We start from the raw sequence: 4,359 nt of genomic DNA on the forward strand, positions 1-4,359 counted from the left end.
AAAAAAAAAAAAAAATCAGAGTTGAACTGAAGGAAATTCACACACACACACACACACACACACACACACACACACACGATCAATTAAAAAAACCAGGAGCTGTTTAAAAAAAAAAAAAAAAAAAAAAAAAAATAGACCACTAGTTAGAGTAATAAAGAAGAAAATAGAGAAGATTCAGGTAAACCCAAGTAGAAATGACAAGGGGGCTATTACCACTGACCCCATAGAAATACAAACACTATTAAAGAATATTATGAACACCTCTATGCAGATAAATAGAAAATCTAGAAAAAATGGATAAATTCACAGACACAGACAACCTCCCAAGACTGAACAGGGAAGAAATTGAATTCCTGAAAAGACCAATAATGGGCTCTGAAATTGAGGCAGTAATAAATAGCCTACCCACCAAAACAACCCAGGACCAGACAGATTCAAAGCTGAATTATATGAGATGTACAAAGAAGAGCTGGTATCATTCCTACTGAACTTGTTCCAAAAATTGAGGAGGAGGAATTGCTCCCCAGTTCATTCTATCAGGCCAGCATAATTCTGATACCAAAATCAGGCAGAGATACAACAAAAAAGGAAACTTTAGGCCAATATCCTTGATGAACATCAGTGGAAAAATCCTTAACAAAATACTGGCAAATGTAATCCAGCAACACATCAAAAAGCTTATCCACCATGTCAAGTAGGCTTTATTCCTGGGATGCAAGGTTGGTTTGACATATGTAAATCAATAAATGTGATTCATCACATAAACAGAACTAAAGACAAAACCAAAAGACTTTTAATAAAATTCAACATCTATTTATGTTTAAAACTCTCAAAAAACTAGATATTGAAGGAACAAACCTCAAAATAATAAGAACCATTCATGACAAACCCACAGCCAATCATACTGAATGAGAAAAAGCTGGAAGAATTCCCCTTGAAGACCAACACAAGACAAGGGTGCCCTCTCTCACCATTCCTATTCAACACAGTATTTGAAGTCCTGGTCAGGGCAATCATGCAAGAAAAAGAAATAAAGGGCATCCAAATAGGAAGTGAGGAAGTCAAACTATCCCTATTTACAGATGATAAGGTCCTCTATCTATTGCAGCCTCAGCCCAATAGCTTCTTAAACTGGTAATCCTCAGCAAAGTCTCAGTACACAAAATCAATGTGCAAAAATCACTAACATTTCTATACACCAACAACAGTTAAGCAGAGAGCCAAATCAGAAGCAAACTCCCATTCACAATTGCAACCACAACAAAAACACCTAGAAATACTAGGAAGGTGAAAGATCTCTACAAGGAGAACTACAAACCACTGCTCAAAGAAATAGAGATGACACCAACAAATGAAAAAACATTCCATGTTCATGGATAAGGAGACTCAATATTAAAATGGCCATACTGCTCAAAGCAATTTGTTGAAGTAATCTGTACAACAAACCCCCATGAAACAAATACTGAATAGATTCAATACTATTTCTATTAAACTACCATTGACATTCTCCACAGAATTAGAAAAAACTATTTTAAAATTCATATGGAACCAAAAAAAAGCCCAAATAGCCAAGACAATCCTCAGGAAAAAGAACAAAGCTGGAGGCATCACCTCACCAGACTTCAAACTATGCCATAGGGGTACAATAACCAAAATAGCATGGTACTGGTACAAAAACAGACACACAGACCAATGGAACAGAACAGAGAGCCAAGAAATAAGACCGCATACCTAGGACTGTCTGGTTTTCAACAAACCTGACAAAAACAACTCCATTAAAAAGTTGGCAAAGGACATGAACAGATGCTTTTCAAAAGAAGACATACATGTGGCCAACAATCATATGAAAAAAAAATTCAAAATCACTGATTGTTAGAGAAATGCAAATCAGAACCACAATGGGTTACCATTTCACACCAGTCAAAATGACTATTATTATAATTAAAAAGTCAAAAAATGGAGGCTGGAAATGAATGCTTACACACTGTTGGTGGGAGTGTACATTAGTTCAGCCATTGTGGAAGATGGTGTGGCAATTCCTCAAAGACCAAAAGACAGAATTACTATTTGACCCAGCAATACCATTACAGGATATATGCCCAAAGGAATATAAATTGGTCTATTATAAAGACACATGAACACATATGTTTATTGCAGCACTATTCACAATAGCAAAGACATATAATCATCAATCTAAATGCCCATCAATGATAGACTGGATTAAGAAAATGTGATACCAATCATCTATCTATATAAAGGAAATATGCATACACACACACACACACACACACACACACACACACACACACACACACACCATGGAATACTATGCAACTATAAAAAAGAACAAGATCATGTCCTTTGCAGGGACATGAATGGAGTTAGAGGCCATTATCTTTACCAAACTAAAGCAGAAACAGCAAACCAAGTACCACATGTTCTCACTTATAAGTGGAAGCTAAATGATGAGAACACATGGACACACAGAAAGGAACAACACACACTGGGACCTTTTGGAGGGTTGAGGGTGGGAGGAAGGAGAGGATGAGGAAAAAAACTAATGGGTATGAGGTTTAACACTTGGATGATGAAATAATCTGTACAACAAACTCTCATGACACAAGTTTACCTATATAACAAAACTGCACATGTACTTCTGTACTTAAAAGGTTTTTTTTTTTTTAAAGAGAGCCCATGCAAACATGTCTATTTACCAGTGTCATACTCCTTTAACAAGCTTCATCTGATTTTTCTTCCCACCTTTATCCTCTGATGCATCATTGTTTTCAGAAAAACATCTGAATAAAATGTGGAAACAATGCTGAGACTTTGGAAGAATAAAACAATTTTCTCATCTCATTGAAAGTCTAATACAAGTGCTTTTCAAAAGAGATGTGAATGGTAAAAGATAACTTTTTATAAAACTAAAGTATTAATATAAGATCATTAGATTATTTGCTATTAAAATCTTTATATAAAGGTCATTTTGTTATTAACGAAACAGATAATAAAAGTAATGTCATTATTTTTGTCTTTGTATTTCTTCCAAAGCTGTCATAAAGCACTTTTTAAACTAATTCACCATGTATATGTTTTCTCCTGAATTACTTTGTCAGTTGCCTCTAATTTTTATCTTAATCTACAAAATAAATGTTTGGTACTTTAGTTGCTTCAATATGTACACATTGATTAAAGCTACTAATTGTCTGATTTTGTTTAATATTTTTATACTTAGTGAATCTTATTTAGGTCAACAATATTCTCAGGCATAATATGTATATCTATATCTATGAATCTTTTTTTTATTATGCTTTAAGTTCTAGGGTACATGTGCACAACGTGCAGGTTTGTTACACATGTATACTTGTGCCATGTTGGTGTGCTGCACCTATCAACTCGTCAGCACCCATCAACTCGTCATTTACATCAGATATAACTCCCAGTGGCATCCCTCCCCCCTCCCCCCTCTCTATGATAGGTCCTGGTGTGTGATGTTCCCCTACCCGAGTCCAGGTGATCTCATTGTTCAGTTCCCACCTATGAGTGAGAACATGCGGTGTTTGGTTTTCTGTTCTTGTGATAGTTTGCTAAGAATGATGGATTCCAGCTGCATCCATGTCCCTACAAAGGACACAAACTCATCCTTTTTTATGATTGCATAGTATTCCATGGTGTATATGTGTCACATTTTCTTAATCCAGTCTGTCACTGATGGACATTTGGGTTGATTCCAAGTCTTTACTATTGTGAATAGTGCCACAATAAACATATGTGTGCATGTGTCTTTATAGCAGCATGATTTATAATCCTTTGGGTGTATACCCAGTAATGGGATGGCTAGGTCATACGGTATTTCTAGTTCTAGATCCTTGAGGAATCGCCATACTGTTTTTCAAAATGGTTGAACCAGTTTACAATCCCACCAACAGTGTAAAACTGTTCCTATTTCTCCACATCCTCTCCAGCACCTGTTGTTTCCTGACTTTTTAATGATTGTCATTCTAACTGGTGTGAGATGGTATCTCATTGTGGTTTTGATTTGCATTTCTCTGATGGCCAGTGATGACGAGCATTTTTTCATGTGCCTGTTGGCTGTATGCATGTCTTCTTTTGAGAAATGTCTATTCATATCCTTTGCCCACTTTTTGATGGGGTTGTTTTTTTCTTGTAAATTTGTTTGAGTTCTTTGTAGGTTCTGGATATTAGCCCTTTGTCAGATGGACAGATTGCAAAAATTTTCTCCCATCTGTAGGTTGCCTGTTCACTCTGATGGTAGTTTCTTTTGCTGTGCAGAAGCTCTTTAATTAGATCCCATTTGTCAATGTTGGCTTTTGTTGCCGTTGCTTTTGGTGTTTTAGA

This window comes from Rhinopithecus bieti, unplaced genomic scaffold, assembly GCF_001698545.2.
Source record: "Rhinopithecus bieti isolate Rb0 unplaced genomic scaffold, ASM169854v2 scaffold_7604, whole genome shotgun sequence".
Classification (NCBI taxonomy): domain Eukaryota; kingdom Metazoa; phylum Chordata; class Mammalia; order Primates; family Cercopithecidae; genus Rhinopithecus; species Rhinopithecus bieti.